Source organism: Centrocercus urophasianus, unplaced genomic scaffold (assembly GCF_019232065.1).
Source record: "Centrocercus urophasianus isolate 14NV4802_14NV808 unplaced genomic scaffold, USGS_Curo_1.0 seq_11, whole genome shotgun sequence".
NCBI lineage: Eukaryota > Metazoa > Chordata > Aves > Galliformes > Phasianidae > Centrocercus > Centrocercus urophasianus.
In genome coordinates, this window is record NW_024884253.1 from 41,895,395 (window position 1) to 41,921,296 (window position 25,902).

At 35.1% G+C, this 25,902-nt stretch overlaps 1 long non-coding RNA gene across 4 annotated transcripts in view; it reads right to left on the reverse strand.

Annotated features, from left to right (window-relative positions):
- LOC122154978 overlaps positions 1-23,678 on the reverse strand; it is a 62,377-nt gene extending 38,699 nt beyond the window's left edge. For all 4 annotated transcript variants that reach the window (XR_006167070.1, XR_006167069.1, XR_006167068.1 and 1 more), the window contains exons 1-2: positions 23,563-23,678; positions 19,829-19,905 (exon numbers count right to left, since the gene is read on the reverse strand). This is a non-coding gene — a long non-coding RNA (uncharacterized LOC122154978). The remainder of the gene's footprint in view (positions 1-19,828; positions 19,906-23,562) is intronic.
- Between the last annotated feature and the right edge of the window lie 2,224 nt (positions 23,679-25,902).

Below are 25,902 nucleotides of genomic sequence, written 5' to 3' on the forward strand. Positions count from 1 at the left end.
GAAATTCTATGTATTTGAGTACCCACAAACACTGATTGCCCTTAGAATATACACATTCTGCAACATATCATTTATATTTCTATGAGAATTTATCTTTCTGAACATCTTTTCTGCTTCTGTGATGCTCTACATGATTCCTTCTTCCATATAAAATAGTTATTATATTTCAATCTGAGATGTAACTTATAACTAATATATTATTCTGTCTTGATCTAGATTTAGATTAAAAATAAACAATAAAAGAATTATTAACAATGTCAATTATGGAACAATCCATTTAGAATTCAGTACTCAGGCCAGTAGGCTCTAGCACAAGAAAGGTGTGGAACTGTTGAAGTTGGTACAGAGGAGGCCATGAAGATGATCAGTGCTGGAGCACTTCTGCTATGAAGAAAGGCTGAAGGAGCTGAGTTTTTTGAATCTGAAAAAGAGAAGGCTCTGGGGAGTACTAAAAAGGAACTTATAAACAGGGGAGAGAGAGTTTTTACACAAATCTGACAGTAGAAGGACAAGAGGAAATTGTTCTAAATCAAAGGAAAGAAGATTTAGGGTAGATATTACATGGAAATTCTTTACTCAGAGAATGGTGAGGCAATGGGGCAGGCTGCCCAGAGAAGCTGTGGTTCCCCATCCCTGGAAGTGCTCATGTCCAGGATGGATGGGGCCCTGGGCAGCTGAGCTGGTAGATGGCAACCCTGCTCTTCCAACTCAAGCCATTCTGTGGTTCTGATTCTACAAATACAACATGGAGCAATGGCACAGAACCTTTTCAGCATTCTTGCCCATCTTCCTCTTTCTTGGGATGCACTGCTTCTGGGCTGGTGGAGATGGCCCAACTTTCTTGGGACACTCGTCCCTTCAGGGCTTTATCCAGTGTTACCCTGCCAAGCAGTTCCCTGAAGAGGTTGAAGTCTGCAGCAAACCTGCTACTCTGGAGCTCAGGAGAACAGATCTGAAGCAGACCCCCACCTGGAGTACTGCATCCATTTCTGGGGACCCCAACACAAAAGAACATTGAGATGTATGAGTGGGTCCAGGGGAGGGCCACAAGGATGATCAGAAGGCTGGAGCATCTCCCCAATAGGGAGAGGCTTGGAGAGTAGAGGCACTTCAGCCTGGAGTGGAGAAGGCTCCAGAGTGAAGTCATAGCAGCCTTCCAGTACCTGAAGGGGGCTTACAGGAAAGCTGGGGAGGGACTTTCTATAATGAGAGGTAGCAACAGGAATGAGGGGTATTGGCTTTAAACTGGAAGGGGATAGAGTTAGATTAGATGTTAAGAAGAAATTATTTACTGTGAAAGTGACGATACTCTGGAACAGGTTGCCCAGGGAGGTTGTGGATGCCCTCTTCCTGGAAATGTTTGAGGCCAGGAGTGATGGGTCTAGAGGGAATTGTCCCTGCCCATAGCAGGGGGGCTGAAACTAGAAGATCTTAAAGGTTCCTTCAAACCCAACCCATTCTGTGATTCTATGAATGTTTATATTTAAGCAATATACTAATGAACTCTGAGAATACAGAACTGACCTACGAATATATTTTACACTGCATACTATATATCTGCTTAAGGTATGAGGTATATACCTCAAATGTTTGAGGTAGCATTTACTCAGGTTTGCAAACTGCCTATATTTAAGCCCAATAAGGCACGTACTTTGTTAATGAATTAATGCTCTTATAATCTATTTTTGGCTTCTAAGCCATTACTTAGAGAGCAAGAACAGCAGATACTATATTTTTGTCTTTACTTAGTGTTTTGCCTGTCATAGTAAGTAAATGTAATCTGCATTATTAGTAACTGTCAACAGCACACTCTGAGCAGAAGGCAAATACAGCAGGTGGTAAAAAAAGAAGAGATGGCTGAAAGCAGAAAAGCAAAACAAATGATTGCCAGGAACAGCTAATCTAGTTATGCATAAATTTAAGACGATTTAAATGCATGCACATCTTCCACTGAAGGAGAAATATTTGACAGAAAAGGAGATAAACTGACCAATTGTTGTTATAAGTCCATTTGTCAGAAATCTCAAGTGCTAAAAACCTTTTATAAATCTCTAATTACTTTGATGCTATTATTAGAAACCTAACCTACCAGACATTTTGAACTTCCTAAGTGATGACACATCAGACAGTGAACTTATGCCAGAGGATCGTTGCTTTGTTTATTAAGGCATAAGATAGGTGATCATTTTGGGTTACTGTACATCTCCATAGCCAACATTTAAACTATTCAAATGTTTTTGCAGGTGATTAGTATCCATGTGCTATATCTTGTGAGAGTTAAAGGCATAAAAAAAAAAAATGCTCACAGAGAGTGATAAACAACATTGTGCCAGTTGCCTATTTTATATCTCATTATCTAGTGTTTTTCAGTAACTCATATCAAAAAAGTTTATGCAGAAAAGTCACAAAAAAGCAACAGCTGTTGGGTTGTGTTTTTTTCTTCCATTTCTGGTGATGTGAGTGGGTTAGGAGAAATCTGCCAACGCCTTCTACATCTCTCCAGAGACTGTAGGGCAGTCTGCTTGGAGCCAAGTGTAGAATTTCACTTCTCCCAAAGCTCAATACCTCTATATGATAGATACTGAACTTTTGGCACTCAATAAAAAACCCTTCAAAATAATTGGTTATAGTGCAGGTTGAAGATAGCTTGACCTTAAAATATTAGGTGGCTGCTGTTAATATATTCATCTAATCCCAGTTAAACAATTATCTCAGTCTCTGAAATGACTTGGCCTAACTTCGTAAAACATTGAAACATCAACAACAAAAAATCTGCCTGGTTTGAAATTCAAAAACATTCTATGAGAAGCTGAAAAGACAACATCTTACTTCTAGAACGTTCTCTCTGGTATATATCTTACCTACTTATCAGGTAAATAAGTGTGACCTCAGGGCTCAATGAGTGTTTACAGTGTGATCTGCTGCAAACCACTTCTCTGTCCTACCCACATGAATTGTAGTAACTTTGCTCAGGTATTTCTTTTCTGAGGTCTCCACAGATATGACACATAAAAATAAGAGGAAATTAAAAAAAGAATGCCAGGCCTTTAGAACACACCAAGCTCCACACAGATAAAATAACTCCTGTGGAGATTTTCTGCAGTACTACCTCTACAAAGTTAAGGAAACAAACAGACAAAACAACACTAAACAAACAAAAATTAAGCCCGTATTTACTTCTTGCACTCATATGACTAGTGAAAGGAGGGTGTAAATTAATCCAAGGTAATGCAATGAAATATGACACTTCTCTGAAATGCTCCTGAGTTCTATGTCAGATTCAGGCTCCCTGCCATTGTGCAGGGCAGCCATTAACAGCATCGCGGAGATAGTGCCAGGATCCTTAGGAGCTGCTAAACTTCCAAGGAAAGGAGTTACAGAAGAACTCCACGGGAGTTCTGCAACATGCAGGGAAGTTAGTGTTAAGTCACTGCAGTGTAATTAAGGCAACTGGGGCATAACGTTTCAGATTGTTCAGAATAAAATCCCAGAATACGTCAGTTTTCGGTTAGGCTTTGCATAGAACATTTTCCCTTTTGACAGCTGAATGGGACAGATGGCCTTAGAGCTCTGTCACCACTGCACAAAACTCTATAGAGAATTTTTTTTTTTTTTCCTATGTTGTGATGCAACAATTAAATTTTTGAATTTCCAGTTTGCTATTAATAATCATATTATATAATGAATATCTTTTTTTGAGAACTGAATAAGAAAAGCTTTCATCCTACAGATTTTTAAAATCAACTTAAAGCTTAACCTGAAGAGTTTTAACTATGATAAAAGGAATGTTACCTTCCTCATATTTGAACATGAATTTCGCTATGAATTTTATGAGAAAAGTCCTACTTGCTTCACTGATATAAAATATTCATGAATTCCTATGTGAGTGCTGAGATAGACAATAGTCGCACAAGAGAAGTTGTCTCGCTCTACTGCATTTGAATTACCCATAACAAAATCCTACTCTGGTGAGTACACAAGTTCCTACACATTTTAATTTATAAATACTTTGAATCTGAACATCTAAAAAAAGTTAAAGACCTATTCTTCGGACTTTCTAATACTATCAGTCCTGTCATGGCCGTTATGACTTGCAGCACAAATTTTATGGGATAGTATCAATCTCTTGTACTCCAAAAAAAAATATACATAAAGGAACACTCCCTTCCTACAATTTAAAGCTAGAGCGCTTGAAGGGAGTACAAAGAGAAATAAACTGTGACATTTCCTTTTGTTTTCATTAATAAAAAAGTACTTCTGCATGCTGACCTAGATCTGCATGTATTTTCCCATGCAGCCTACAGTTAAAATTGCAGGATTCACAACAATCAAGGGACATTGAAGAAAAACATTATTTTAAAAGAGAATGAATAGTAATATGACTATTGCTTGTACAAACAAACACCAAAAAAAAACCCAAAAAAACAAAAAAAAAAAAAAACCCCACACCAGTCTTGATAAAAGAGAATCTAATCTTACAGTTAAAATTTTAAATTACCCTTATTGCTCATATTGCTTGTTATTCTCCTAATGGCATCCTAATAGCATCCTAATGCAAATAGGTCTGATAAAAATTACACATTACAGTGTATAATCGAATGGGAAGGATTCATCTTTCTTCAAAGCAGCAGGTATGTCTTCTCACAAATGGAGACTTAGATGGAGATAGTGATCAGACAAGGTGTGATGATTTCTGCAATGACTATGAGCAATTAAAATTAATCTTATTCATAAAAATAACTTTGCCTACTCTGGTAAAATGTGAATGCAATCATCTAGGAAATGTGCAAATAAATCTTAGAAAACATATTTCATGGACACATTTGTGATTTCTTCTTTTAAGTTGTTTGTCAGCAGCTTTCTGTTTGCTAGCTGAAAGTGATGGGTAAATCAGCTCTCCAGAGTCTCAGCCTAGAGCTTCCTCTTTATAGAAGAATCATATAGGCAAATATCTCTAAATCAAGACCTACTCACTTCTTTAAAGTAGAAGACAAAGCTAAATTAGGGAGGGAGTAACTAAAAGAAAACAAGTGTGACATTGCCCAGGACTCTCAAGAACAACAATAAAAATCATTTCAAATCAAGTTTCAGACTTACTATGCTCAGCTGGAATCTTTACTGCCTTAATAAGGGTTCTATCAAAACACTGTTAATTTGTGTAAAAATAGAATATTCTTCATGAAAGGATTTTGCTAAACAACAGGGAGTTTACTTATGAAAAGTCTTTTCTTAAATCTCATTAATATGAAAGAGCTGCATCACACTCTATGCAAAATGCTACATCTGACAACAATAAATACATTCAAGCTATAAAAAGTTACCTACAATGGACATTCATTATAAGACTCATGATAATAATGATTATAGTGATTACATATTTTAGAAATTGATACTTGAAGCGTTTGAAAGCCAAAGCATTTAAATTTATGCATTTTATTTTTTGCAATTGACGTGATTCCGAAAAATAAATATTAAGATTTATGACATCAGCAAGGTTTACAGAAATTGTAGCTGTCTGTTAATGCTGTGGCAGTTTTTAGATAGAAGTGAGATTCCAAGACCACATTTGTTAAAATGCAGATAACATTGTTCATTTTGAATGTTTACTTGTTAGATTAGTTGAATATTTACATACACATATTAAAATGCAAAACTGTGCTTTACACTTTGATCCTGAACATGGCACTTTACTCTCATGAAACAAGATTTCTTAACTCTACATTCAACAGCGATTTTTCGTTTGTTTGTTTCCCAGATTACTCCTTGTAACATACTTTTCTGCGTACAAAATAGCACCGGTATACTTGAAACACTACTATGCTCCTAGCCAGTCAGCAAGAAATGAAGTATTTAGCTGGTGCTCTCAAAACCAACTGCAGAAAGGTTATATAAATAAAATATATAGACCTCTATTAGGGAGTGATTTCTTATATGTATCCTCTAATCAGTATTGCTACTTCAGAAACATTATCTCTAAGTTCTGTTTTAAAAATACTATTTGCTGTTACTGCATGGTCTTTCCATGTTTCTATGTGGCCTTTTCCACTGCAACTCAGGAAAATAGTAAACGTTTTCATTTTTAGTATACATTTATTATGGGCCTTTATTTTAACAAGTTGATTTATAAATTTGATATTACAACTTGTTTTGTCTTGGAATTGTGCATTTTTTAATTAAGTTGTATAAGAAAAAAGTTGTAAATTTGTAACTGTCTATTTAGTTTTGAAAATGTATGCATCAATTATCTTATATTCTTATATCCTACCGTACAGGGTAGTTATTGGCATAAATTTTTGGTATTCTATTTGCTAGACTTACAAATGAAATCATGTGTCACCACTACAGTTTTTCTTACCTTTCCCTTAGCGAGACCAAAGATTTTTAGAATTCACCCAAATTGCATCTGCAGAAAACACAGATACTTTCTGAAATTTACTATGAGCTCTCAATCTGTTCAAGGATTGAGAAATTTATATTTTATACATCTATGCATAAAAAGTCAGCAAATTTAGCTAACATATGTAAAGACACTATCTTACATGAGCAGTTAATGTTAGAGATGTTTAACACCTAAAGCATTTTAAAACAGACTGGTTTACATATACCACAAGTTCATTTGCCAGACTTACAAGTTTTCCCAAATCCTAGGCAAATTAATCCCTAAGAAAGCAAAACATCACAAAAGACTATTACGAGAGGGAAAAGCTTTTTATTAAGGAGAGAATAGTTTTATTTAAAATATGAATGTTAGCATTATAGGAAAGCTAATTATAACCCTGAATATAAATGTTATATCTCCAGTCAATTGTGATTGTCACAGGAGCCTAAATGGCATACAAGTGGTGAAAAAACATTTCTGAATCTAAGATTTGAAATATCAGAGTTTGACCTACTTTTATGATCTTTTGTAATTCATTCATCACGTATTTGATTGGTGCTAAGCGCTCAATAATGCCATTGATCTTAAAGTACAATTTATATTAAAATGTTTGACATAAAACACAAGTCAGACCACACACACAAGTATTCTGGAACAAATACTATATGTTTTAAAAGTGTATTATTAGAGAAATCTAAATGCCACAGCAGAAATCAAAACAGCATCTTGCCTAATTTCTGTCTTTAATTTTCATCTTTACTTTCAGATTATTCTAAATGATTACTAATTGCAAATTTTTCATACAGCTACTGAATGAAATGCTGTACAAAATATAGATAGATCTAGACATTCTGGTTTGTTTAGTTTACACTGAACTTCGGTTATTTTGAAGAAAATTTCATATTAGCTTTTGACTGTAATTTCTGCATAGTTAAATAGCATGTATTAAAGTCAACAGCTCTTTAGTTTATATTCTGTAACTTAATCATAAATTATCTTCACAGTTTCCTTAAGGCCTTTCAATAATCAACTATTTTTCCATAGATCTCTGTTACACTTGGCAATGGCAACATCTTTTTTGATCTTTTTTTGATTTTTTTGCAGATTTTGATTCCTTTGGCCCACCACTTGCCTCTATCTTTCCTTTAATTGTAGAGATCCTTAATTTTTATCACAACATTTGTTATTTCCTTCTGAGTGATTAAATTAACAGCATTTTCCAAAACTGTTGAAAATGAAACCTTTATTGACAAAAACATTGCATCTTTTGCTAGGACTTTTATCTGCCTGAAACATACACTAAATTATTATTCTACTCCAATACTGAGAAGCAAGCAACACAAAAAGGCAAGTCATTTCCTGCATTTAAAATCCATATAGAAATCTCCTGATGTACACAAGAAGTCAGAATAACCCAGAAGGAAAATCTAATTGTTATAGCAACTGTATTGTTTGTGTGAAGAATAAACTTATGGGAAATACGGATTTTATATAGATAATTTTAATTATGGATATGGGGGCCATCACTAAAATTATTTTTTTTTAGTTGGAGATATCAGGTAAAAATATACTGTAGTCAAAGCATATGGAATTACTAACAAAACACAATTATAGCTGTACGTGTCTGTTTTTAATTTGTGGCAATTCAGTATCACTTCCTATTCCCTTTTAAAACATTTTAAATAAGAAAAAGTAAATATATAGATAAGTTTCAATATTGTTATTACTTTTATTAATTCTGTGTCATATCATTTCATATGTGACTTTCAGGCTTAATGAAAGGATATTTCTAGGTTAATAACATCTGTCATCCATAAGAGAATTGAAAGATATGTCTCAGCTATTCTCTTCTATTCTTTCTCCATCTTCCAATATGTTAATTTTTTTTTGTTTGTTTTGTTTAAAAATGAAGAATTGACATTTTCCCTTACATAAGGGTAATTCCATACTTTTATTAGGAACCAGGCATTATTTTAAAAAGACACTTTGTGGTGTAGAAATAGTCAATATAGCATAGATACAACTGGTGTTGAAATAATTCAAAAGTTAACTACCCAAATTCAAATTGATATGCATGGGGAGTGAAAATAATGCATTAAATTCTTAGAGGCATGTCTTTGAAATATTTTTATGGAGACTGAAATAACACCTTAAACATAGTGATTTCTATAAGCCTAGATTATTATTATTATTATTATTATTATTATTATTATTATGGTGAAAGCTATCCCTGGAATAATTTCAGCCATTTGTGGAAAGCACTTCCTATTGTTCCAGTAGAAATGATCTTCCCATGACATTTGTCTTCCAAATTTCAAGCAAGTACCATCAGATGTTCACCTATTTCACAAGACCATACTCCATGCCTAGAAAATATATATTCATTCTTTTGTAGAAATGTATTTTCCAGTCTAGCAGTCTGAGACCTTTTAAAATATTTTTTACTGCCTACTGGCAATCCGTCAGTGGAAGAAATTTGTGATTTTCAACAGTTACATGATCCAGATACATTTATATTAAAAATAAAATCATAAAATCATCCACATTGTTAAAAATCTAGGGTTTGCTTATAATAAAGAAAATCTGACCATACTAAGCATATAATCTACTGGCTTTTATTTTTTTTCTATCTTCTCAATAGCAACACAATTACGTTTATGCAAGAGCTATTTTTTTTAATATCCCAGCCAACACAGCCTCTGATGCCCATTTCTATAAACATCTGAGACTCAATCATTCAGGTGAAAGTGCCACATACTTGCCCTGTTAATCTGTGAAGAACTTCTTAGGATTTCTTCCCCTCTAAAACAAAACAATTATTTCTTACTGAGACAACTTCGTAACAAACCCCTTCTGTCCTCAAATGTATGTAACTGGCTTGTGATTATGCTAATTTGATGCTGTGGGATCCTAACACCCTACCAATACAAAAAATTTTAAAATGTTAACAAAATTGCTATGTGCACTGCAGAAACTGCAAAATAAAAAGTTGCCATTTTCCAAATATGCCATTCTTGAAGGCACGCTGTGGAATTCTTGGTGTGTGCATTCATCTAATATCAACTTATTTTCAAGATAATTATGCAATTTGATAAAAGAAACTCTGCAGGAATACTATATATATAAATACTATATATATATATATATATATACACACATATACACAAAATAATATATATAATTTGTCCTCTTAAGTGGAAACAGAAGTAGCTTTTGGTTCCTTAATCAACTGTGGATTTCCAACACTTTCCTACTTAAACTTAGCAAAGCTTGTGTTTGGCCCTAAAGGAACTTGCAGACAGCTTAATGCTCAGAATTTTAGAAAATGAAGATATTCTAAGGTCGAGGCACTATATAAAAAACAACTGTCTTTCCTCCATTCCAGTTCATTTCTTCTTTATAATTCACTAATACATCCTAAAATGGATTTATAGTACATTGTACTGGAAAAATTTTCAAATTACTAACTTGACACTTTTCCTGATTCAAGTAGAAATAATGTAATAAATCAGTATAATTCTTCCTCATTGCCTGCCACCTTTTGCTCTTATAATTAAATATACAGAAGCATAAAGAAGTAAAATGATGTTTGCAATATTCTGAAGGATGGTAAAGTCAAGCTCTATCTGAACCAGTAGTGGGTTGTTTTTATGTAAAAACACATTGAAAAGCATATGAATTTTGCTGATTATTTCTTATTTTCCTCGCAATTGCACAGTATTTAAGAACAGGGAAGAAGTTTTACATAAAAGGTGTGGTGTGTCACTTTATCCAGAAAATTTTGCATCATTTAATTTTTTCCCCATCTCTTCTGCTCCATGCTTTCAGGAAGAAGTAAATAGAAAAATGGAGGTGGGAATTATAGGAGGAGCAATTTTATTTTATCAGCCCAGTTCTATTAGCTTCATGTTTATTCTTACCTCTATGCTGTTCATTACTTGCATTCTCCTGGCTCTTATCTTCTAATTGCAATCAAGATCTCTTCATATTATATCTAAAAGCTTATTAGTATAATAGATCAACAAAAGGGATTTCTACGTGTGGATTTCACAAAGGTAACCTCTCATGATTCTCTAACAAAAATTGAAGTAATTTTGTAATTTAATTATGAAATATGTAACCTATTCTTGCCTTCTGTAGCATGAAACCATTGAAGCTAACAATGCAGTTGCATTTACCTATGGGTTGATGAGCTCTGAGAGTTAAGCACAGGCAACTCTCAAAGCATAAGCATCTTCCCAAGTTCATAATTCCTAATTACTACAAGAAGAATTACTACAAGGAAGATTCCTCCAGAGAGGGACCACTTTCATTCTGTACCTGACAGGTAGAAATTAGTTGCCTAATAGAATTGGAATAGCACTGCAACATGAAAGAACCAAGTAAGCGTTTTTAATTTAGCCTGCTTTTAAATTAGATTTTAATTTGGATTCAGATGCAAAGCTAGTAGAATGAGACAGTATATTTTGGATAATTTCCAATAAATTTACATTGCCCTTTGCCCAGATTTCATACAATACGATCATCTGAAAAATAAACTCCTGTGTAAGTAAAGTTGTTAACTTTCTTTGCTGTTGAGGCATACGCCTGAGTTATATATGAAGCTGGAAAAGCTCACATTTGTACATATATCACCCTTTAAAACGTTTAAGACATTGAAACATAACAGGTATTTATTTAATTTTAAATAATCAGAAAGCAAAATGTCAAACTGTTTCTATTTATGACCTTCTATCTCAAAAATTTGTCTTCTAAAAATTAATCTTTAAGAGGAAGAGAAGAACTTGCATTTTACCTAGAACGTTTCTTTATTTTTATTCTCTTGCACATTTAAAAGACAGCTATTTTCACAACTGCAGGAAGAACCATCAGGAAAAATATTTTCAGGTATTACTTGTTCATTAACATAGATTGTGCTTTCCTGAATCTTGTCCTATGACAATTTACCAGGGATCTTTTCCAGTTACATGACATTTCTAGATTCATCAATACATTTTCAGAAACACTTCTCATCTATAAGATGTTAAGGTGAAATATAAAACCATGGCCATAGCAGGAACTTCGTTCAATGGCATTTTGTTAGATAGGCAATTTGTTATGAAATTATTCAGCAATATAATTGCCTTTCTGACCAACTCATTTACCAGTAGTTAGGGGACTAAAAGATACAAATTATAAATAAATGTTCATACAATTTCTCTGAAGTACCTGCCTATTCCTAGGATTGCTCTACATACTAAATTCTAGTATTATGCATTTATTGTATTAATTTGAAGCTCTGGTTTCCAGGCAAAAGTTACATGCTACATAAACCAGGTTCTATATGTGTTCAGAAATTCATTTACAAAAAATATGGATGTTGAATTAGTATTTAATTGATGCCCAGACCCTGTTAGGACACTGTGAGAATCCTTCTTTGTTTTTTGGCTCAAAGCTTGCTTCCTGAGGTTTTTCTTGTGATAAGACTCTGAGTGACTTTTCAAGGAGGCAAGAGATGGGTGCTAACCGTGTGACAATTGATATCACTTTGGGAACATTCGAAATCCCCTTCCTCCAGAGCTGCTTGCTCTGTAGAAGAGTGGAAGAGAGTGCTCAGGAGTGTTCACTGGTGGAAGATCTGGCCTGTGACTAAACAGCTCCAGCTTGGTATGGGAGGCTGGGGGATGATGCCATTGTATCCTGTGAAGGCAAGATACAAGTTGGTGCCTCCCTGCTCCCTCTTATCTGCTGGCAAGGCCAGGAAGATAAGAACAAAGGAGAATCCCAAAGCTGAGATCCCAAAAGCCAGAAGCTGCCACTCCAAGGAGAGCTGACTCAACCACTCTGGATTTGAGCTGTCACTCCAAAGACAGCTGACACAACCACTTTGGAACCACTGAAACTGGGCCATCATCGCCATGGTCACCATTGCCATCATCGTCGACGTCAACAGAACAACAATGCCTGATGACCCACCACTACTGAAGATCAAAGACTGAACTATGAACCTCGCTGGATCCATGGTGGTGACTATCTCCTCTTGCTTCCTGTAAAGACTCCTTGCTTCTTCTTTTCTATCTTTTCTATCACCCTCCTTCCCTTCTCCATTACCCTAATTCATAATAGTGTCCATCCTCCCCTTCCCCATTTCCCTGGTTAAGATCCATAGTAAACTGGTCAGAGCAACATTTGAACCATTGTTTCTTAATCTCACGCAGGGTATATAGATAATAAAAGAATCTCCTCTCTCTCCTATAAATTGGAGCGAGACAGACACCCACTATTACCACTGGCAGAGTACAGTTTACCTACTATTCAAAGTGGGATCTCTACTTTTTAGGTTCCAGATGTCCTTCATTTCTAGAAACAAAACATTTATGAAGACCAAACAGTTGATGTGAGCTAAGAAAGTGGTGGGTGGTACGTCTCAACAGTGGAGACAGCAGGCCACCTCTGCTGATGCAGATCATGAAGGGTATGGCATGCAAGCTCTTGCTTATTGCTGACAAAAATGCATAGGTAATGGCTGTGACTATTTTGAAAAATAGCGTTTTGTAGCTAACAATTTGCTCTATCAAAGAGGGTTACTGTGCTCTTTGTATCAATTCTAGTAGCCACAGAAATAAATAGGAGGCATTACTTTCAGAGCAATATGTATTTTCTGTGTGTCAGAATGCTGAGGAAAAGTATCAGATTAGTTTTATTAAAAGGATCTCACCAATACCATCTTCATTCCTGTCTTCTAAGCTACTGAGCTTTCACCCAAATGTCTTCTTCATAAAAAAATCAGCACAAACTCAGAACAGTTGTACATCCACCATACTGTTATCATATATGCTAGGAAGTTGTTGGAATATACAAATGAAATTATCTGTTCCTTTAAATTTATAACTAAATATTTTTCGGATGCCGAGCTCCAAATATTCTTTGAAAATTCAGAAGATATCTCAGCAAACTCTGCAAAGAACTTATCCATTAAATGAAGCTCTTCCTGGACAGGATTAATTTCTAGAAATTTCTTTTGTGATGCAGCCTGCTAAACAAACACAGACTGTGGGAATCGATCTGCTTGTGTTATTCTGAAAATGCTGAAAACTCTAGAGAGATTAAAGGAAAAAATAAAGGAGGAAAAGAAAACAGAATAAAATATTAGATATGCTGAATAATTTCAGACAAAATATAATATGAATTTGTGCCAAGATTGATAAAACTCGTGGTCTTGAGACAGAGAAAAGAGAAATGCTTGGTTTCCCAAACATCACAGAGCAAACAGAAAGGTTTCTTCAGAAATTTAATGAGAAAAAATTAACCAGCTGTAGTGCTGGATGGCATGGCATCAAAACATCCAAAAGTTACTTTGAAAAAAAATAAATGAATGTTTAATGTTGGCAACTTCTCATGCCAGAGAAAGGAAGTGTGTATTCTATGAAAGAAAATAACATAGTTTCATGACTTAAGCAGGCAGAACCAGAAAAATAGGGTGTGAAAATAAAATCTATGTCTTAAATCAAAGGGCTAGATGGTAGGCAAAGAGAGGATATAATATGTCTTAAGGATATTTATCCTTTGTGTAAAACATTCATGAAAGGAGAAAACGAGAATAGGCAATAAGATATAATATCTTGTGATCTTCGTGATTTAAGGATCCTAGACATGAAAGAATTGACCTGAGAGGAAGATTGCCATCAGAAGGCTTGATCTCCACACTAGAGACAGAAAACACCCCAACTTCTCCAGACAATTCACAAATCTCTTACATACTGGTAGCTCTGTGATTCACAGTGCAGCATCAAAAGCAATATATAATCTGTGCTAACTGGAGATGGCCTAACACGCTAAATAGGCAAATCATCTGTCACCCAGCCCAATCATCTTGACCTTCAACTATCTCCAGACATAGAAGATCTAACAGCTGTTAGAAAATAAAGCTAAGAATAATGATTTTGCTACAAGTAAAGAAAGAGTGTGTCCTTTAGAGAGATAACATACATAAAAAAAACATTAATCTACTTCTCTTGCCTAGTTCTTCAAGGAATACACTAAATGCAACTCAAAATTTTATTTTAAAAAGAGCTTTTAATTTATTTAATAGTAAACTTCTATACACAAAGATGACAATGAGGGGATTTGTGAATTTTCCAAAAAAAGCTGAGCTCAAATGATAGCATTTCAATGTGTACTTTACCATAAAATTACTTCAATATAGCACTTGGAGTAATCAAAAGAAAATACAGCCTTGTTCCTCTAGACCTTCTGCTCCTTCTGCTGGGAAAGCACAGCACAGCTTGTCACAGAAATTATGACATCAAAGTATTTCAGAGTAACTGAAATGCTTTTGAAAAATGAAGTGTTTTGGATGCAATTTCTCTCTATATGTGTTCTCAGCAAGGGCATCACCAAGAAACTGCCATAAATAAATAAATAGATAAATTGTACAGTCTGAAGTACTGAAATCTTCATCTCATTTTTATTTGCATATGCATTCTGCAGACATTGAGGTTTGTATGCAGAGGGGAGAAGCATGGAAAACATCTAAGCACATAACGTACAAGCTCTATATGCCCCACAGTTCTTCAGGTGTCTTCAAGCTCTCCCGAAAGCAATGATGTGACCTGTGTGTCTTCTGGTACAGTGCATAGCCCTGCATATATTTATACTGACCTCTTTACTGAAATAGTAATGTGCTGTTTTAATTTTAACCTGTTGGTATGTGCTAGGAAGGTTTGACTTTAAGTCAAAGTAAATAAACTGCTAAATTAAAAGGCTAGTGAATTGTGTAAGCTTTTAAGACTTCAAAAAATCTAATTTTTTTAATGCTTCTGTATGCTTTAATATAAAAATAATATTAAAATATTTAATATATTTAATATAAAAATGTTTCCACTGTATGCTTTAATATAAAAATAGAACACTAACACAAAGTAGACACTTAACGATGAAACTAAAAAAATCTTCACCACTCATTACGAAAGTAATTCAAAGAATTAGTAAATAAACATCAGCTTTGAAATTATAGTGTAGACTGTGCATCAAAATATTCACCACAATATTACAGGCTATGCCCTTCTTATGATTTCTGAAAGAAAAGAAAGGACTTTTTTCTTTGATAAATATTTGTAGCAAATTTTTAACAAGTAATTGTTAAAGTCTATTCTCGACAATGCTGGTCAAGTTTTTTTCCCCAGTTTTTTTTTTTACAGCTAAGTTAAACACTTGAAAAAGGAGGGTTTACCAACAATAGCATTGTCTGAGCTTCCACTCCAATACTGCAAGGAGGCTTACGGTGATGCATTTTACAGATTTTAAGTGAAACGTACTGTATCACATGGCATTATGTCATCAGGCTCCTGTTCATTGAACAACATTAAAAAGCTGGATCATGAAAAACTAGGATTCTTGTCCCATTAGGAAGTTTGCTTACCTAGCTCCTCCCTACCTTGGGAAAAATACAAGCACGTTTTTCTTCTCACATACTGCACACATAATTCATATCAAAATTCAATCATGCTCAATTAACACTCAAAGTCTTCCAATAATTATGCTGAAGGCAGCACCAGCACATACAAAGCGATATGGGAATCAGAGACTAAGCTATGCATAAATTCACTAATAAGAGAAAAGGTCACAGTCTGATATTACTGAAATTTGATTAGATTTCAGATCCTTGTGCTAAAAATCAATGTTTTTTTGGCTTCAGCCTTTGTGCTCTGGAGTCAGCCAATCTCTGGGGCTCTGTGTACAATCAGAGGCTGTACCAGTGTTGCATCCTGTCTTGGGCACAAGGACAGCAAGAAATTAGAAAGGATTTACAGGTCAAAGCAGTCATGATTTGCCATTCCTACAGCTGAGGGGTTTGGGAAGCTGAAAAGGAAAAGTTGCAGCTGCTGTGAAGTGAAGCAACTGTTATGTTGGCCAGTGCTCATAAGAAAGGTAAAGCTGGTGCTGGGGATTTTACAGCTCTTTGATAGCTTCCAGGAGCAATCTAGTCAAACCAGGACAAACCCACAAAGGGCTCTACACATGAGCACTGCTGCAGAATGGTTACAAAATGGGAGATACAGCCTATGTTTAAACCTGTAAGTGAAAAACAAACAAACAAACAAACACAAAAGGCCCCCAAAGCAAGCCTTACACATAGTTTTCCTCTAATATGAAAACTGGCAACAACTAATATTGAAAGCTTCTGAACTCTCTGTAAATTCATATGCTTTTCTGGGCACAAATGGAAGTCTGTCAGCTCCCGCTGTACCCATTTTTTTGCTTCAGCAAGTCCAATCAAACAATTAAACAGATTGTCAAATGTACAGTACTGAAGTAACAGCTTTTCATGGAAGAAGAGACCAAATGATCTGATGAAAAAAAGTAAATTAAAAAAAAATTGTTTCCCACTGGAACTACCTCTGATTTTCATGATGAAAGCAATAAGCTTTATCAACACAGAACTGATGAAGCAGTAAAGAGGATTACACCTATAAAGCTCAGCAAAACAAACAAACAAAAAAAAAAAAACAAAAAAACCCACCAATTAGAAAATAAAAAGAGAAAATTTATAGCATCACATGTTTCACCAAGTCTACCTTGTACTTTGGAATGATGCTGACTAATTCAAGGGGAAGCAAGGATGCCTAGATGTGAAATCCAATTCTCTGTTTGGGAAAAGAGCAGTTATCACAGTACACAAAATACATATTTATCATTGCACACATAGCAAAGAAAAAAAGAACTTCAAGAGACAGCATAGAAAAGCAGCTGGTTCTATCACTGGAACTTGAAGACAAAATCTTTTTGTCAGGTAGTTTGTGCTCCCTGTATCTAGCTTTCCTGCGGAGAGATGTTCAGAGACTGGAGAAGTAGACAAGTAAACAAAACTGCTCAATTAAATGACAGCATTTGGAGCCCATTTACATCTAAACCACAAATAGTAGGAGGAAGTAAGCAGTAGAGTTTCTCCAACTAGACCACGTCAGTTAAAAAGAGGTCTCTTTTGGCAGCTACTACCTTTGTGATCATGAATGATATAATGAGTGTATTTTTTGAAGAAATTTTCTAGTGCTCAATGGATGGAACTGCTAGTAGCTTGGACTCTATATGAAGGTGACAAAAAAATAAAGAACAAAATAAAACAGCCAAGTTATAACCATGAGAAAAATAACATTGACTGATAAGGGAAAAAAAAAAATGACATTCCTTTTCTTTTTCAAAAGCCACTGATTTTTCTTCCTTTTTTTCTAATGGATTATATCAAACAATTTTCTTTTTATCATTAATTCAACATCACATCAGTGGCCTCTTCAGTATGTTTCTAAAATAACTGGATAAGAAAGACTCAAGCTCCTTAGAGATATGCTTCAGATATCCATCAACTGTACAAAGTATGCTCTTATTTTTACTATTATCTGACATTTTGTAAACTGAAGAGCTGCTTTCATAGACTATTCCAAACATTAAGCTAGTAGAGACATCTGGGCTTTATGACTCAACAAAACACTTTCCAAATTTGAATTTGAAATCTTAAAAAATACCTGAAACCTTTTGTATCTATGTCATGGAAAGAAAATAATCATTTATATACAGTTGCATACAGAGAATGTCTGATAACTGAGTCAACTTTTATTTCAAAGTGCAGCACCAAAACTTCCTTCCTGTTCTTAAAAAATAAAAATCTATTCCAGCTGTGACTTTACAGCCCTTTCTGCACCCTAGGGAGCAAGGAACTCAAAGTCTACAGAGTTTCAGCTTTGTGTTGTGTGCTCAGGGAGAGCTGCTACAGTCATCTTTTCACCAAAGAGATGACACCATTGGGGACACTTGTCAATATGCACACGCAAAGGACCGCCATGTAGAATGAGAGCTCAGTCCTGGAAATGCTTACCCACACTGCTCCTTCAGAACCTGAGATATGGAAATGTGGAGAATCTTCAGGGTAAGCACAAACCTTTCCCTGATAGATTGGCATGAGAAAACCTGTACTTATTAGAAATCTAGTTACAAGGTTTTTCAGTTTGTCACTACCGTCAAAGGCAGGTATCACTAACAGCTGCTCCTCTTATTAGACCATCTTGATAAAGAACACAAGAAATTCTTCAGTGCATCTTACAAACCTTAGCTTGGGAATGTGATTTTAGAAACAGAAAAAAACCAAAGAAAAATAAAGGGGAATAAAAGTATTTTATCTTATTTACTGTACAAGAGATTAACATCATGTGGAAAATAATTTAAAATCTCAAATGCAATAAAATTAAAGAGTTCAATTTATTCTTTCAACTTTTATTGAGGGTTTAAAGGCTCACTGCAGCTCTTTAATCCTCCACACTGTACAGAATAATCTGCTGCACTTGAACATCTATCAAAGGATTTCTCCCTTTTTTTTTTTTTTTTTTTTAGTTTTTGCCAACTTTACAGCTCCTCAGTCAATACCTGATGGGCCAGAACTAATTAATTTCCTTCAATGTTGTACAACTGATTAATATAAACATCTATTTTAATGTTTTCTAAAGATGTACTTGATAATTTTATCCTTTTTCTTTGGACTAGTCCATTATAGTATTTCTAAATTTTATTTTATTTTTTAATAGAGACACATATATATACCTGAAGAAGGATGAACTAATACAGGCATAGAACCAGCATGATTTTAGATTGCCAAGAGATATTTGCTTTGTCTTTTGATTGCAGGCAGGAGGGTAAGGACATCACTTACCTTGCTGGTTCACTACCTGTCCATTTAAATTTGACAATAAAATTCAGACAGTTATCTTAGATTCAGTAGGAGAAAGTCAAACTATGCCTTCTTTTTTTTTTTTTTAAAATCACTAATGTCAAAGGAAAACAGAAAATAAGAGATCCATTGGCAAAATTGAGATTTTTATTTGCTGTTTCTCTCTGGCCAAGAAAGCACATATTTACTGATAGCTATTTTATGCATTCACTGAATGAGTTGGCTGAATTCGGAATTCACGGTGATTCCCATTTTTGGAAAATTTTTCTGGTCAGAATCAGAATGCAAAACTCCTGTACCTGGAGCACAACATTAAAAAAATCTCTTAATACTTTAATGTGATTTAGCATGCATTTGGTTAGTAAAAATAAAACAAACAATTTTAGTGCAGGGATACTTCAGAGGAATTTAAAGAGCAGGTTACTGGATTATCTAGCAGTCTGAAGAAGCTAGAGAAATATTTATTCCCTACAAAACATTTCAGTGTAAACTATGTGATCATTCTAAAAAAGGATAAATTTATTTAAAAATGTAAATGTTTCCAGGTATCTATTTTAACTAATATAAATGAGCAACCACACTTAGCAACCATTGCATAGATTTTCAAAACAATTTTTAAGCAGCAAAGATTCATTGTTGAATCTATTTCTCTTAACATATTAAAAAAAAAAGTCCTATTTTTTACTCCAATTGCCAACTTTTGTTTGATGGAGAGTCCAAAAGCACATGCAGATATCCAAACCATTAAATACCTGGTCTGAGTAGAAATGAATCTCTCTGGCTATTCCTTGACTCAGGGCACCAAGTCTTCTGCAGTCTTAAGCATCAGCTGAAACGACCAAAATGACGACCCAAATGAAAATCATGGTTGGAAAAGACTTCCAAGATCATGTATTCCAAATATCTACTTAGCACCAATATTTCCCCGCTAAACCACATCCTTTAGTACTGCATCTAAACACTGTTTTCCAGTGCGACTCCACTCCTCTTGATGAAAAAACAGATGGTTCAGATGTGAAATCTGCTTATATTTACCAAACTCAAGCACTTTAAAGTATGCTGCCATCACCTTAAAATCATATTTTTTCTACATTTTTCTTTTTTTTTTTTTTTCCTGCAAGTGAAGTGATCTGTGCCAAAAGGGCCTCGCTTGACAGATAAGTTTTATTTGATCTGTTTGCTTATTCTGTCACGTCTGCCTCACCCAGGTATACATAGGAAACTCCTATCTTCCTTGAAGATAGTTCTGGGGTTATTCTCCACATCACTGCAGAAGATGAAGATCCTACTCCAAATTTATAGGACTACAGCAATTTAGATGTATGCTACTTCAAATTAAACTTCACAGAGCAGATTAAAGCTTGTTTTATAGCTGCTTTTGGCCTCTAAAAAAAGCATAATCAGGGGAAACATGAGAATTTGAACACTGATAGCTTTCTTCTTTTCAAATATTCTAACATCAAAGCTATTAACAAACATTCCCTGTAATCACTCCTGCGTGTTTGTTTCCTGATAGCTTTCATGTGTTTCTATAACTTTCACCAATGTTTTCTTTATTAACCATGGGATCTTTTTTTTTTTTAAAGTTCACTTACTGATTAAAGCATAGAGATGAAAAAATATCAAAACATATCAATACTATGTTAAGCACTAATTTAAGAGGTTTTTCTTTCTTTTTTTTTTCCCAAACTCAGACTGTCTGTTCTTACCCAACCATCCCTTTTTCATACACTTATTCATGTTTTCACTTACTCATGTTATATTGAGCCTGGATAAATTGCACAAAAAGCTGACACAGGGAATGCTGTAAACTGGGAATAATTGTAACCATTTTTAGCACTGAACAAGCCTTCTGCCATCTACAAACCAGATGGAAACTCTACCCAGAAAATACTATCCAAAATCAGGTAGCATTCAACTACAGGGCTTTAAGTACCATCCTAAGGGCTGCTGGAAAATTTATACCTCCATCTGTGAAAATGGAGAGTAATGTAACGTATGCACATAAAACCATTTCAACAGAAGTAAAACTTATTCTAGAGTGAAAGAAAAATGGCATTGTTACTCATTCCTTATGCTCCCCAAAAAACATAATGGCATTAAACCTTTTATTCCAAGCCATATATTTAGTACAGATTTGAGTATATTTGCATATTTCCTATGTATATAATATAATGCAAAAATCTTAGAATAACACCATAGAGTATTTGACATAATTCAGTATCATGCTAAATTAACATTTGTTGCAGTTTTAGCAATTTATCAAAATAAATAGATTATAACAAAATCATACCTGTGAGAAGTCTTACAGTGTTATGTATTTCCCCATATATGGAAATCAGTGATTGCTAACAATGAATGTCTCACAGTCACTCTTATGTTAAAATAGTCAAGCAGCTATTATGAAGTTAGAAATAAAGTGGCAAGTGTACAGTAAGCATAGCCCCTAAGGTCAGTTAAAGCCCTTCTTGAAAGTATAGTCATGCTTTGGATTTACTGAACTTGCACTTCACCTATTGACTCTGCATCTGTCCTTTTCCTGTCCCTATTTTCCCCTCTGACATATCTGCACTGGTGCTATGCAATCACAGTATGGCAGTGACAGATGGTGATGACATCTCAGTTTAATCTCCACATGTAAATGCAGAGAAAGAATACCTTGTTAATTGCAATCCAGCACTTCGTGTGCTAGGGTTACATCTATGAACTCTTTGATCTTCTGACCGCACTGTTTACTTGAGGACAGTGTGTATTTCTTCAGAAAACAGGCAGCTATGCAAACAGTACCTTTTATGTTGTTAAACAGATGTTGACAGGTTTGTTTACTTGTTCTACTCGTTTACTTCAGTAACCTCTCACCTTACTCCTCAGGAAGTTTAACCTAGTCTAATTTACAGGAAGCATACTTCCTTGACTTTCAAATGTGATCTACAATTATGACTGCCAGTGTCTATTCAGGTCCCCCCCATAATGTAGTCTAGCCTTGCTAGGAAGTTGAGCCGCTTTCCATGATCTTAATCATATTTGAGCTCACTGCAACTAAACATTGCTCCTCTGGAGAAAGTTTCACAAAAACATGTAAGAAGACTGTCAATTTGCAACAATTACAACTGGAGTAACCTGTCTCCATTGTATTTCTAAATATTTGCTGTTACTACCATAATTTCTGTCATGATAGCTCAACATATTGCCTTTAAAACATAACTTCACTCACTCCGTAAAAGATCCTTGCTTGAGGTAATTCAGCTCACCTCAGTCAATAGTACTATTTCTCTGTTGATTTATTGGAGGTTCTGGAGCAAAGACACATTAATTCAAACTGTGGAGAAGGCTACTATATTATTGCAGATGAGTTAAGTGGACAGGCCTCAGCTCTGGAATATATTTCTAAATAAGATATACTGCAATATAAACACTATCTTTTCCTTCCAGCAATAGAAAGCTCCAGAAAGCAACAAAATTCAAAGAAATTATTTTATTAGCTATTTTCTACACAGAATATAGAGCTGCAAGATGCTAAATTACATATGCACTTAGTTCAACTTAGCCTAGATATAATATATATCAACTTGAACCAGACAGACCACAGAACATGCATCCTGTTCTTGAGACTCAAATCACATTATCTATATTTATTTAATAAGTTCATATTTGTCTTATGAAAGTCTATCACACATTCCATGAAATTATAAGATAAAAATACATTTTACTGAAAATCTTTGACCAGCTTTGCTTACAAATCTGATATAATTTTTTAAATTATCTGTACATTTAATCACACTTTGTATTGTATTAAATACCTGGATCCAAAAGAAAGCTATCTGTTTATGGCATCAAAGACTAGTTAACATGTTCTAAAATATATTTTCTGAGCAGAGCTTGTATCTATTATTAGAACAATATTTTACACTCAAAGAGAACAGTTCCTTTGAGGATATCATTTCTCACGTAATCAAACATCCCTTCATCATCCAAAGTCAGGTTTTAGACATTTAATAGCTAAGAGAGAAAATAACTTCTATCACAAACCAGTGCGAGGCTCTGTTTCAACCTGGATCATTGTAATTCACAAACAGGACAAACTCCACATAATGCAGGCTATGGGCTTGAAGCAACTGCCAGCATTTGAAAAGAAACATGTGGAAGGGCAAAGCACCGACTCTAGCTTCTCTTCCGAGAGCACTGAATACTTCATGCAATTAGTTATTCCACAGTACTGGAGACAGGGCAGGATATTCCACAACCAATTTCCTGCACTGCACCAGAATACGTTTTTAAATTACTTAAAAATCATAGAATGACTTGAGTTCCAAGGGACGTTAAAAGGTCATCTAGTTCCAACCCCCTGCCATTGGCAGGCCTGCCATCCACTACATCAGACTGCCCAGAACTCATGAAGCCTGAACTTCAACACCTCCATGGAGGGGAGGAGCGGAGGGGGTGGGGGGGGGGGTGGGAAGGGAGAGGAGAAGGAAAAAAAGAGTACCTTTGTCAAAGTTGCTATCTGCAGAGAGCATGACTTCATTTTTTAGCTGTCTGGTAGGAACATCATAAACTAATAAAAGCATACCAAAACAAATTCTATGTTTCCTATGTTAAAACTCATGGTTTAATTATTGACAAGGAAAATATTTCTGTCAAAGTAGATAAATAAAATCTTACATCATCCAAAGTATTTCACAGTACTATCATATACTTAGCCCCTTCCACCCCTCCCCCTGTATCAAAGTCCTTAAAGCCCATCTTATTTCAGGCAAGTTGTCTTGTACCTCAGTCCTTTCTTTCTAGTTTATAAGTGCACCATAACATAGACCTGTGTGTGAAGAGATAGAACATGAACAAATTGGGAAATTTAATGACCATTCCCAAATCTCTTCAAAATAAGTAAAAAGGAAAGATTTCATTCATTTTCAGCTGTCCCACAGCAGATTTTCACAAAGATTATTTTTCCCCATGGCAGAAAAGAAATTAGAGTGTCTGAGTTGTAAGATGATTTAGTTCTGATCGCTTTCAAGAGAAATACAATCATTTCTTTTCTTCTTTAACAGCTGGTGGTATAAGTGCCTAAAACATTCACACAAGCATTTCTTTATTATCACTGAACATCTAATAAATCAATATGTGTTTTCACAGCATCAAATAAAACATTTAATCTAGTAGATGGGACCAGAACTTACTTACATTGATACCTTCTCAGAAAGAAGAAATGTAAAAGCTTTCAATTCACTCTTTTTCCCCATGTGTTAACATTTTACATGACATTGAGCAAAAATGGAAAATAAGTATTTTGGCTCTTCTGCATGTCTGTTTCTACACTTCTAATTATTGTACTACCAGAGCTAAAATACATATATGCACTAACGAATCAGCTAAGCTCTTCAGAATTGGCTTCAGGAAAGCAGAATGCTGTAAGTCTCTGACATGTACCATATAGACAGTAAAAATAAACCGTAAAAAGCTTCTGCAGTGTTACTGAAGGTAGCAACCCTAGAAGAGGTACAGTTAGATGTGGCTGTCGTCTTCTCTCAATAATAAGATGCAGTTATCTGTTAAAGGGAATACATCATTAGCAATTACAGAAGGCAGTGCTCCCACCATGCATTAATATTTGTGCTTACCTGAGGTACAGTGCCTCTCAGAACACTTGCTGGACTGCTGCAAACCCTCATGACAGACCAGTACCATACAGTACCAACCAGTACAGTTCAGCCCTTACTGATTCCAAAAATGAAGAAATAGAGTTCCAATTCTTTTTTGTGTGTGTGTGGGTTGACTTGCTTAAAAATGAATCTCTTTAAAACCCCCCTAGGGAGAAGCAAGCTTCAAAAGGCAGACAAGCTACTTTCCAAAAAAATTGGATTAACAAAAACATTATTTGTCTAGATTTCTGCACACTGAAAATGCTACTGATCTGTCAAATGATGAAATTCAGTGGTCCCAAATGATAAGGTCTCCCTTGAGCTGTCTCCTCTCCAGAGAGGAAACAACCCTAGTTCTATCAGTCACTCTTCATAAGACTTGTGCTTCAGATCCCTCACCAGCTTCATTACACCTCTTTGAACATGTTCCAGGGCCTTAATGTCTTCCTTACAGTGAGAGACCCAGAACTGAACACGGTACTCAAAATGTAGAGTCAACAGAGCTGAATACAGGGGGATGAGAACTCCCCTGTTCTTGCTGGCAACACTAAGTCTAATATAAGACAGGATTTCATTTCCTTCTTGGTCAACAGGGCACACTGATTGCTGATGTTCAGCTGAGCATCAACCAACACCCCAGATCCTTTTCCAGCCACCCTGCTCCCAGCCTGTAGCATTGCCTGGTGTTGTGGCTAAAGTGAAGAACATGATAGTTAGCCTTGTTGCACTTCATTTCATTGGCCTCAACCCAGTGATCCAGCCTATCCAGACCCCTCTTCAGGGCCTTCCTACCCTCAGGCAAACTGACACTTCCTCCCAGCTTGGTGTTATCTGCAAACTTACTGAGGGTGCACACAAAACCCTTGTCTAGATCATCAATTCACATATTAAACAGGACTAGAAATTATGTTAAATTTAGAAGTTCAGATTGGGTACTTTAACCTGGAATCAAACTCTCAGTGCACCCAAGTTCCTTAAAGTGTACATAAAAATATAAACATTGCTATTAAACAAAACAGTTTTCCAGTATGTAGCACTCACAGGAAATTCTTGCCTACTAAAAACATAGAACACAAAAATCCCATACTCTGGAATATCCAAATCCTAATGTTTGTAGAATAAATTATTATAGTAAAATAAGCCTATTATATATATCAATCAAGGCTTTTTCTTTTTTCTTTTTGCCT